The 12,946-nt window shown below is 35.1% G+C and overlaps 1 pseudogene; it reads left to right on the forward strand.

Annotated features, from left to right (window-relative positions):
• The first annotated feature begins 4,216 nt into the window (after positions 1-4,216).
• Positions 4,217-12,756, forward strand: LOC118039525 (probable disease resistance protein At4g27220; annotated as a pseudogene).
• Positions 12,757-12,946: the final 190 nt, after the last annotated feature.

Raw genomic sequence — 12,946 nt, forward strand, 5'->3', positions numbered from 1 at the left:
TGGCCAATGGACAGATGTGACAATTCTTATTTGATTCATGTGAAATCTGAGGAATTACATGAGAAAGCAATCTTAAAGGAAAGTTGGAGGGATGGCCTAATCTATAGTGCCACAAGCTTTCATTAACAAAGTTCACAGAGAAGCTTTTAGAAGTGAAAGCAGTGACAACATTATTGGACATAGAATCTGCAGAATGGAAAGAAACAGAATTCCTAGGTAAAATAGAAACTGGATTGTGCAGCAAATGATATAAACCTCCAGCTTCTTTACCCACACCAATCGTTTTCCAGCTTGTAAGGTGCTGAACAAAACAAAATTGTGATAAGAAGATGACACAACAGTGGAGATTCTTAATCAATTTGCTAACAGATATTAAGTTGAAGGAAAAGGAAGGGATGCAAAGTACATCTGTTAGAATGAGAGAGTCTGAAATTTTAATTGTGCCAATGTGAGTGACAGATGCATATTGACCATTAGGCAGTTTCACAGATTTGGAAATGACAGAAGTAATACTTGAAAATAATTGCACAGAACAGATCATGTGATCTGTAGCACCAGTATCAATGATCCAAGAGGTTTTGGTAGAGTTTGTGATGGAATCCTGTGAAGTTAAAGGCAAAGATGATGCAAAGACAGAATGTGTGAAATGTAGATTATTGAATTGGTAGTGAAGAACCACCTGCACTTGTTTATACTTTCACCTTGCATGTGCACCTCTGATTCTCTGGGTTCAGATGATACCACAGACGAGGAAACTTGATTGACAGATGAGTCATGTTCTGAGATGGATGGCTTGAACATGTTAAGGAGCTGCTGACATTGCTCATAAGTAATAGGAAGCTGAGGGGTATTGCTGCTAGAAACTTGGTTAGCACTAGGAGGTGCATTCTTGCCTCTGTTAAATTTATAACCAGGTGGAAAGCCGTGAATTCTATAACATTTCTCAACAGTATGACCAGAAATCCCACAGTGAGAGCATATAGGTTTATCTTTTCGAATATGAAAAGATTTGTTACCAGCAAAGCGAGTTGGAGACAAGGTCTTTGTAAGTAAGGCAGTAGTGTTCTGATTGAATGAGAGGCTTGATGAAGAAATCATACGTTGCCTCTCTTCTTGGATGACAAGTGAGAAAACCTTATTGATTGAAGGTAGCGGATCAATTAGCAGAATTTGACCCCTAACATGTGAATAACTTTCATTTAATCCCATCAAGAACTGATAAACTTGTTGTTGATGATGATAAGACAGGATAGTTTTCAAAGCGCCACATGTGCAGCAAGGGATTGGCTGATGATTTCCTAATTCATCCCATAGTCCTTTCATAGTAGTAAAATATGAACTTACAGAATTGTTTTCTTGTGATAAACATGAGATGGATTTTTGGAGCTGAAAGATCCGTGGTCCATTGTGCTGAGAAAACCGATCCTGAAGGTCATTCCATATCTCAGAAGCATCATCAATGTAGATGATACTGTTAGCAATCTCTGTTGAGACAAAGTTGAGTAGCCATGAGAGGACCATGTTGTTGCAACGAGTCCACGCTAATCCTTGAGCATCATAGGGATCAGATGGTTTAGGCAAAGTGCCATTGACAAAGCTGAGTTTGTTCTTGGCTGTTAAAGCCATCATCATCGCCCTCTTCCATGAATTGTAGTTTTCACCATTGAGAAGTTTTGAGACGATCATGGCGCCAGGACTGTCACCATGATGCAAAAAGAAGGGATTGGAAGAATCCATTTCTGATGGAGGACTGGTGTTGACTGCCATTGTAGGGAAAAACAGAGAATGCAGAAAAGAGAAAGAGGAAGATAAAGAGACTTTGAAGATGCGGAAAAAATTCAGAGAAAATGCTCTGATACCATATTGAAAACTGAGATTAAGAAGATTGAAGCTGAATATTTCGCTTTGATTACTTGATTAATTCAATTACTGTCTATTACACTGTATATATAGACAAAATGCTTAACAGACTAAGCAACAGTTAATTTAACAGAAATAACAAACTCGTATAACTGTTTTTAAACTAACTCCTAACAGCTGTAACTAACTCCCAACAGCTGTAACAGATGCCAGCTCCTTTACTGTGGCTTGCACTAGAAGTTAACAAATGCCAGCTCCGTTACTGTTGATGCTGAGGATGTATATTTGTTGCATGCATTGCTGAGAATAGAACTGTACTGCTGGCTTCAATGTGGACATATATAATATGCAACTCAATACGCTCGCTTTGCATGCGAGGGGTTCGATCCCATCTTCCCAACCATAGCCATTTCTGTTTTTTATTGGCTTGAATGGAGTATTCAAGCTAAAACAATATTCAAGCTAAAACAATATTGTGTTCTGGAAGACACTGCTATAACTGGAGGGTTGAAGAAATTCCAACTGCCAAGTGAATTGGGGAAGCTGACTTGAAGGGAACATGAACTCTGTAGTCTGTACAGAGAAGTGAGGACATGAAGGGATTTAGGATTTATTTGTTTTCACCTTTAAAAGCATTTTTAAAAAAGTTTAAAGTTTTTTTATTAATTTTAAATTGATATGTTTTTTAGTGTTTTTTAAATCATTTTGATATATTAATATTAAAAATAATTTTTTAAAAATAAAAAACATCATTAATATTTATTTTAACTTAAAAAATTATTTAAAAAGTAACCTACTTAAATTGCCAAACAAGCTTTTAAAGTTTAGACAAGTCAGTGTTCATACCTTCATACCAGAGCTCAAGAAATTCTATTCAGGAAGACACCGGCACATTTGAAAGAAATTATGTGTTGAAAAATTGGAGGTATTTTGATTCAGAACATACATAGGAACACACCCTTTCCTCTTTTTTGTTTTCTCTGCTATAATCCATTTCCATCGCAAGATCTCATTGGACGAAATTTTTAGACAACAATTACATATGATTCAAAAAGAGACCCACCTGTTTATGCTGCAATTATTTTGTCTTCCAAATACCTTTTGAAGTGAGACACTTTCTACAATTATTTTTATTTAGATTTTCTAAATCTTGAAAAATTTCACATTCAGTATAATAAAAAAGATATAATTTTTTTTTTATCTGGATTGAAAGAGCTTTATTATTAAAAAATAATTAGCTTGCTAGCTGTTTTCATTTTTAGATTTAAATTAAGTACTATTTCAGATTTTTTCCCACTCGTTTTATGAAGGAAAGACGCACTCTTTCAAGTTTTCAACTATACAGAGAATAATCATTAAGCCATCCACTGTTGCTCTCATCCATTCCCTTGCCTTCTCACTGCTGATAAACCTCAGTTGTTTATAATCTGCAGTAATATTTTCACCTCTGCTCACTGGTCTGAAGTCACTGCTTTGTTGATTAGCTGAAACCAAGAGATAAGCTTGCTTAAAGACTTTTTCCTTTTTTCTTCTTTTATCACTTGATTCCAGAGACCCCTTGATGTTAATTTGCTGTTCATCTTGATTGCTTTTTTATCTTGATTGCTTTCTTTCTTTCTTTGTTACTTTATGCTTTTGAAAAGCTGTTTATTATTTATGCTTTTTATCTTGATTGCTTTCTTTCTTTCTTTGTTACTTTATGCTTTTGAACAGCCTCTTCTTTGCTGCTTGTTTATTATTTGTGTTGTTTTTGCTTTATTAATGTTAGCTAATCAACCTATGAAGTTCTACAGCAGTATTATTTAGATCTTTGTCTGCTAATCAATCCATGCCTCTCCCTACTTAATATAATCCACCAATGCTACTTTTTCCCAGTTCTGATCAGTCAAGAAAAATTTCACATTCAGTATAATAAAAAAGAATATATATTTTATCTGATTACTTAGATTGAAAGAGCTTTATTAATAAAAACTAATTAGCTTGCTAGCTTTTTTCATTTTTAGATTTAAATTAAGTACTATTTCAGTTTTTTTTTTCAATTTTCTTGTTGCTTTCTTATTTTTTTAAGATTAATATTTTCAATTTAATTAGTTGGGATATTTTTTTATATTTAATTAATATTTTTTTAAATTATAAAATACAGATTTTTCAAAAAATATCAAAGATTTCATTTTTCTCCATAATCAAGGACTTGGCAGAGTTCAATTGGTTAGTTCTCCAAAGTGTGCCCCTAGTTCCTGTAGCAATGCAGCAAGCCAAGTTGTTCCTCACTGTTTATAGATGTTGTGCACTTGCTTATTCGGCAGAGTTCAATCGGTTAGTTCTCCAAAGTGGGCCCCTAGATTCTGTAGTAAGTCAAGTTGTTCTTTTTCTTTTTTTCCCACTCTTTTTATGAAGGAAAGATGCGCTCTTTCAACTACACAGAGAATAATCATTAAGCCATCCACTGTTTCTCTCATCCATTCCCTTGCTTTCTCATTGCTGATAAACCTTTACAATCTGCAGTAATATTTGCACCTTTGCTCACTGGTCTGAAGTCACTGCTCCGTTGATTAGCTGAAATCAAGAGGTACGCTTGCTTAAAGACTTTTCCTTTTTTCTATTTTTATCACTTGATTCCAGAGACCCCTTGAGTTAATTTTCTGTTCATCTTGATTGCTTTCTTTCTTTGTTTGTTACTTTATGCTTTTTGAAAAACCTCTGCTTTGCTGCTTGTTTATTTTTTGTGTTGTTTTTGCTTTATTAAACCTCAGCTGTTTATAATCTGGAGTAATATTTGCACCTCTGCTCACTGGTTTGAAGTCACTGCTCTGTTGATTAGCTGAAACCAAGAGGTATGCTTGCAGACTTTTCCTTTTTTCTTCTTTTATCACTTGATTCCAGAGACCCTTGATGTTAATTTTGCTGTTCATCTTGATTGCTTTCTTTCTTTCTTTGTTACTTTATGCTTTTGAAAAGCCTCTGCTTTGCTGCTTGTTTATTATTTGTGTTGTTTTTGCTTTATTAAACCTCAGATGTTTATAATCTGCAGTAATATTTGCACCTCTGCTCACTGGTCTGAAGTCACTGCTCTGTTGATTAGCTGAAACCAAGAGGTATACTTGCTTAAAGACTTTTCTTTTTTCTATTTTTATCACTTGATTCCAGAGACCCTTTGATGTTAATTTGCTATTCATCTTGATTGCTTTCTTTCTTTCTTTGTTACTTTATTCTTTTGAAAAGCCTCTGCTTTGCTGCTTGTTTATTATTTGTGTTGTTTTTGCTTTATTAATGTTAGTTGACTTGCAATAAAGAAATCCTTTTGCTGTTCATTTCTGATTTAGTTCCAGAAGATTTGAAAAGTTTCCTTTTGATTTAATTTGTTCATTGCAGTTCCTTGATTGCTTGATTCCAGAAAAGAAGGAAGAGATAAGTTTCATTGGACATGGAAATTGTGATTTCTATTGTAGCCAAAGTTGCTGAGCTGTTAGTTGTTCCCATTAAGAGACAGATTGGTTATGTAATTGATTGCAATACCAATATTCAGAACTTAAAAAATGAAGTTGAGAAGCTGACAGATGCAAAAACAAAGGGTGATTCATTCTATAGAGGAGGCTAAAAGTAAAGGGGAAGAGATTGAAGTTGACGTTGAGAACTGGCTGGGAAGAGTTGACGGGGTCATTGAAGGGGGAGGTGGTGTTGTTGGAGATGAATCAAGTACGAAGTGCTTCATGGGTTTGTGTCCTGATCTAAAGATACGTTATCGGTTGGGTAAAGCAGCGAAGAAGGAGTTGACGGTTATTGTTGATCTCCAGGAAAAAGGGAAATTTGATGGAGTTTCTTACCGTCCTGCTCCATCGGGTATAGGGCCTGTCAAGGACTATGAGGCCTTTGAATCAAGAGATTCTGTAGTAAATGCTGTTGTGGATGCATTGAAGGATGGTGCCGTGAACATGGTTGGGGTATATGGGATGGGTGGTTTGGGGAAGACCACACTTGTGTTGAAGGTTGCTGAACAAGTCAAGGAGGGTAGGCTGTTCGATAAGGTGGTTCTGGCACTTGTGTCACAGACTCCAGACATCAGAAGATTCAAGGTGAAATAGCAGATGGGCTAGGACTCAAATTGGATGCAGAGACTGATAAAGGAAGGGCAAGTCAACTATGCGAGGGATTGAAGAAAATGACTAGAGTACTTGTAATTCTTGATGATATTTGGAAAGAACTTAAATTGGAGGATGTTGGAATTCCTCACGAAGGATGCAAGATACTCATGTCTTCAAGAAATGAATATGTACTGTCTCGCGAGATGGGTGCAATCAAAAATTTCCCGATTCAATTTTTGCCTCCAAAGGAAGCATGGAATTTTTCGTAAAAGATGGTGGGGGTTACTGTTAAAAATCCTAGTCTACAAACTTGTTGCTGCTGAAGTAGCCAATAGATGCGCAGGTTTGCCGATTTTTACTTGCTACAGTTGCGAGGGCACTGAAAAATCAAAGATTTATATGCTTGAAGGACGCCTTGAAACAGCTAACAAGGTTTGATAAAGATGAAATTGACAAACGAGTTTACTCGTGTCTAGAACTGAGTTACCAAAATTTGAGAGGTGATGAAATCAAGTCATTGTTCTTGCTTTGTGGGCAATTACGATCTAATAATATTTTAATCTCAAACTTGTTAAGGTATGGTATAGGCTTGGATTTGTTTAAGGGACGTTCCACATTGGAAGAAACAAGAAAACAGACTGCATACATTGGTGGATGAGCTTAAAGCCTCTTGTTTGTTGCTAGAAGGTGACAATGATGGAAGCGTGAAAATGCATGATGTTGTTCAAAGTTTTGCCATCGATGTTGCATCAAGGGACCACCATGTGCTTGTTGTGGCAGATGAACTCAAAGAATGGCCAACCAATGATGTGCTTCAACAGTGCAGTGGAATCTCTTCGCCTTACCGGAAAATTCCTGATCTTCCTGCAATATTAGAATGTCCAAATCTCAGGTCGTTTATACTGCTGAACAAGGATCCCTCACGGCAAATACCAGACAACTTTTTCAGAGAAATGAAGGAGCTTAAAGTCTTGGGTCTTACAGAAGTTAATCTTTCACCACTGCCTTCGTCACTTCAATTTCTTGAGAACCTTGAAACGCTGTGTTTGATCATTGTGTTTTGGAAGATATATCTATAGTTGGAGAGCTAAAGAAGTTGAAAGTTCTCAGCTTAGTTAGTTCTAATATTGTTCGTTTGCCAAGAGAAATAGGAAAATTAACTCGTCTGCTACTTCTAGATTTGAGCAATTGTGAAAGGCTTGAAGTAATATCACCAAATGTCCTTTCTTCCTTGACCCGGTTAGAAGATTTATATATGGGAAACAGCTTTCTGAAATGGGAGGCTGAAGGACCAAGCAGTGAAAGAAACAATGCTTGCCTGTCAGAATTGAAGCTTCTGTCAAACTTAATTACCTTAGACATGCAAAATTACAGATGCAGATCAATATGCCCAAGGACTTGTTTTTGTGCTTTCAAACTTGGAAAGGTTCAGAATATTCATTGGAGATGGGTGGGACTGGTCTGTTAAGTATGCAACCCCAAGAACTTTGAAACTGAGCTCAATACAGTTATTCAGTTGGAGGAGGGGGTGAACACGCTGCTGAAGATCACTGAAGAACTTCATTTGCAAGAACTGAATGGTGTTAAGAGTATCCTCAATGACTTAGACGGGGAAGGTTTCTGTCAGCTGAAGCATCTTCACGTCCAAAATTTGTCCTGGAGTTCAATTTATCATCAACTCGATGAGGATGGGTCCTCGAACTGCTTTTCTGAACTTGGGCTCACTGTTTCTTGAAAAGTTGGATAACTTGGAGAAGATCTGCCATGGCCACCTTATTGCAGAGTCGCTTGGAAACTTGAGAATTTTGAAGGTAGAAAGTTGTCATAGGTTGAAGAATTTAATTTTCAGTCTCCATGGCAAGAAGACTTGTGCGACTTGAAGAAATCACAATAATTGATTGCAAGATCATGGAAGAGGTTTGCTGAAGAAAGTGAGAATGATACTGCTGACGGTGAACCGATAGAGTTCACTCAATTACGTAGACTGACACTGCAACGTCTGCCTCAGTTCACAAGCTTTCACTCTAATAGAAGGCAGAAGCTATTAGCAAGTGATGGGAATGAGCTTGGGACTTCCATGTCACTGTTCAATACAATGGTCTGGTTTGCTCTTTTAACAAGCTATCTATTTGTCGTTTTAACCTCAAAAAATAAAAACCCATTCTCATGAGTAGACAAATTAAGGGCTTTGATTTTTTTTTTTTTATCTCGCTTGAAAAATAAAAAGAACTTAATAAAACAAAATATGTGCATGCAGATTTTATTCCCCAATTTGGAGGGGACCTGAGGCTCTCCTCCATCAAAGTGGAAAAGATATGGCACGACCAACCTGCTGTGCAGCCTCCCTGGTGTTAAAACTTAGCAAGCATTGTTGTGGAGAGTTGTAGTAAATTAAACTATTTATTTGACATCTTCTATGGTCGAAAGTCTTGCTCACTCGAAAGGCTTGAAATACGGAATTGCGAGTCCATGGAAGAAATAGTTTTCCAGAAGGAATCGGAGAAGGCAAAATGATGCTATTCCCTAAACTACTCCGCCTAGCGCTCATTGGTCTGCCGAAACTCACAAGATTCTGCACCCTATGGAATCCATGAGCAAACCTGACAACACAAAATCAGCTCTCTTCGATGACAAGGTGGTTTTATTTCAAAAGCATGCTTAATTTGTGAGCTTGCCTCACACGTGTATTTTGTTTCCATGTTTTACCCCAATCTATTAACAGAATGGAATTGTTACTGCAGGTTGCATTCCCTGACTTGGAGGTATTTCTAATTGGCGAAATGGATAATTTGAAGGTGATATGGCACAATGAACTCCATCCTGATTCCTTTTGCAAAATAAAGAGACTGGAGGTTAGGGGTGGAAAGAATTTACTGAATATTTTCCCTTCCAGTATGCTGAGAAGATTCCATAATCTAGAGTATCTGATTATATATGGTTGTGATTCAGTAGAAGAGATTTTTGATCTCCAAGCGCTCATAAATGTGGAACAAAGACTTGCTGTTACAGCCTCTCAATTGAGACTTGTGTTTCTATGGAATCTTCCACAGCTGAAGCATGTTGGAATAGGATCCACAAGGAATTCTTTCCTTCCATAACCTATGTACTGTGGATGTCGGGGAATGTCCTGGTCTAAGAAGTCTCTTCCCTGCCTCTGTAGCCCAAAACCTTCCACAACTTGAACAGCTTCAGATAGATACTTGTGGAGTGGAGGAAATTGTTGCAAAGGATGAGGACTAGAAGAGAAGTCCTGAGTTTTGTTTCCTAAAGTTTTCATTAGACCGTTAATATCACAACTCGAATCTTAGGTAATTAAAGCAGCATATATCTTTCTAAATTTCAACTTTCTATGTAGATTTAAGAATAAATAAGTACTCCGAAAAATAAAATAGTATATATAAATATTAAGTAATTAACTGTTTATAATCATCATATAATAAATATACATATTATTTTTATTATTTTTATACATGTATATTAAATATTATCTCACTCGCCTATAAAATAAAGAACTAAAATGAATATCAGATGAAAAGACTTAAAAATCCTATTAAGGATTATTAGAAATACCTATAATAAATATTCGAAATATGCAAAAAAAAAAAAAAAACCAAATAAAAGATTCCAATGCATAATAGAAACAGGTTTAGTCTTCTAATTTTAGGGACTAAAAAGATATTTTTTTTTCAAAAACAGGGACCAAAATGTAATTTTATCAAAATGGATAACCAAACTGTAATTATCAGAAATACATAACCATAGTGAAATTTCACCCATAATCCTATTAAATTCTGTCCAGAATCTCAATTTACATTTTAGGAACCAAACTATAATATTTTCAAAAGTGTAGGGACTAAATTGTAAATCTTCAAAATAGAGGGACTAAACTAAAAATTACACAATTCAATTATCGAACAGAGTTTCATCATCCTTAATCTCATAAGAATACTGTCCAAATTCTGAAATACATTTCAGAGGTCAAATTATTATTTTCTAAAGTTGAGGGACTAAACTCTAATTTTCATTAATTATGGACTAAAATAAAATTTCATTCATCTTCAACCTCGAGACCATTCTGACCAGATTTTCTAGTAAAGTTTAAATAAAATTTCTTAACCCATAACAAATCAATTAAATAAATCAATTAACAAATTCAACACCCTGATAATCAATGACTTAAGTTTAAATCCGTAATAATAATGATGAATTAATCTTATTGTTATGATCACTGTTATGATTAATTATATTTCCATTCAAGCAATGAAGCAGTGGTGACTTCTTTTGAGGATACATATGTTGTATGAGTGTTCAATCTAAAAGCCACTGCAGAAAGAGAATTCTTATTGAAAGACTGACAAAGCTTTTGCATTCATAACATTACAAAACTGAAGCCAGAGCTCACGTGGCACAATTCATTTAGTCAAGTGTTCAGTTGATCTTTCTATGCACATCCTATAAACTTGTTAAGGAAAACGTCAAGTCAAGCATGCTTTCTTTTGATTGGTTTTCAGATCTTCCCCAAACTTGGAGGAATTTATGTTTGAAAGCAAAGATGGCATCGGCATTATTGAAATGTCCTCAATACTTCTTTCACAAACTCAAAGTTCTCAATCTGTATTGCTTTTTTGGTGATGCAACTTTTCCAATTGACTCTGCTTCCAAGGTTCCCTAATATGGAAAGACTTAATGTGGAAGGAGCATTTCCCAACTGTACGTTCAAAGAGTTGCTCCCCGTCTAGACTTGTTGGTATGGAGAGCATTGCAAACAGTTCTTTCACCGAATACGACACTTATTTTTGCTTTCTCTTCCTTGCCTTAGAGCATTTATGGAAGAGCAATTCCCAACTGGACCAAGCTCTGCAGACTCTTGAAACTCTAGTGGCTAGAGGATTTGCAGCAGTTTGATTTATTTAGCTCCATCGCGTGCTTTCTTTCCAAAATCTAACTACTTGGATGTTGTGGCATTTGCAAAAGAATTAGTAAAATTGGTGTACATCCACAACAGCAAAAAGTCTGGCGCAACTCACAACAAATGAGTCTATAAGGGACTGCGGTATGGTTACCGAAATAGTAGCAAACGAGGGAGAGGGAATAAAGATGAGATTGTCTTCAGCCAAATTAGAAAACATTAGTGCTTCATAGTTTACCAAGCCTAACTAGCTTTTGCTCAGAAAAACACAGCTTTGATTTCCCATCTCTGGTGAAATTAACTGTCAGCCAATGTCCTGGGATGAAGTTTTTCTCCAACGGAGCACTGAGCACTCCCAAGCTGCGGAGAGTTAATTTCAATGATGTAGAGAAGAAAAATCTCAACACCACAATACAACAGTTGTCTACACAAACGGTAAGTACCGATCAATCATTCCAATTTCTGCAAACCATGAAATAAGTAACTAGGTATCTAATTTTGATTTATTTAACTATTTCAGAAAGCTCAAATTGCTGAAAGTTCATCATCGTAAAAGCTTGAGATACATGCTTGCTCCACCGATGGGTTCGATCCCTGTGCAGCTACTAGAGTTGGAAGTAAAAGGAGAGAAAGGAAGAAAGGAGGGAGAAGAAGAAGAGAGGAGCAGGAGAAGTCAATTAATGATCTTTCATAATTCATCGTCAAAACTGTGTAATGTAAAATACAATACTATAAATAGCAAAACTCTACCCAAACATTGATTTACAATTACTATAAATAAAATGGTGTTTTCATGTAAAAATATTATAATTCTAAATTCTGTTAATTTTTTGTGGTAAAATTGTAAATTTTTGGGTTTTTTTTTTTTAGGAAACAATTTTTTTCAATATTTTTTTTTACTTGTCATTTTATCATTTATATTTGATTTATTTATCACCATTTTTTATCTTTATTTTTTTAATATTTTCTTTATTTTTTGCTTACACTTTTTTAAAAAAAATATTATGTTTTACACTTTAAATATTTATCAAAATACTGGTTATCACTATACTATTTTTTTTGTTTTTATCTTTATTTTTTTAAAAAACTATTATATGTAGAACACTTTTTTTTTTTTCTTTATATTTTATTAAACACATGATAATTTGCTACAATTTTATTATATATAAGTATTAATTTTTGATTCATAGTACGATGTTGAAAAACATGTTAATAATATCTATACATTAATTATTTTGCGTTAAAAAAATAGTTAACCTAAAATAAAACGAGTCGAATAGATACATGAACACTTTATTTTTTATATTTTATTGACACAAATGAATCTTCAAAGTATTTTTAATTAAATGCATGCATAAATCTTTTGATTTATAATTAGAATTTAAATAAAAAAAAACATATTTAAAAAGTTTGTATATTTTTTTTTGTGTTAAAAAACATTATCCGATCTTTGATAAAATGCAAGTCAAAAATTACTAGTAACTTACTAAATAAAATGTATTAACATGAAGATCAAACCCAATAATAAAACCAAATGAACATGTAAAAAATAGTCTTAAGTCTAAGTCTCTAAAACAAAGAATGATTGGTTGAAGATATATTTTTCCATCATCTTCAATCATGCATGTTTGAGATATGCCAATTGCAAGCAGTGAAGAAATAGCAGTCGCAGCAGGATGTTCACAGGTTAGCCTCTTACACCCCGTTCTCTCTTGATACTATAGCTTAATGATGTCACTCTTGTTCACAATCCCTTCTGAAAATGCAATCTCACTTTCGCTAATTATTTTAGCAGTAAATACCAAGTCAGCTGTTGAACATGCCTCCACAATGGCCGCTGCATCTCCAACTAATATTCAGGAGCTCGCGTCTGATGCATCGGCAGCGTTATGTTTGGGAGTATAATTATCCATTTTGATCAGTTTCCCTACGATGCAAGGGATCTGCCTCAAAGAGGCAAGTCTCTCATCGACCATCAACATAGTAGGAACATGAAGAAACCTCGTTTCTGATGTGGGACAAGGAATGATCAAGGAATGAAAAATGAATAAGGAAGCAAGAGGAGAGGGCCAGAGACGTCTCTTGCAAAGATGCA

The sequence above is a fragment of the Populus alba genome, chromosome 5, assembly GCF_005239225.2.
Source record: "Populus alba chromosome 5, ASM523922v2, whole genome shotgun sequence".
NCBI lineage: Eukaryota > Viridiplantae > Streptophyta > Magnoliopsida > Malpighiales > Salicaceae > Populus > Populus alba.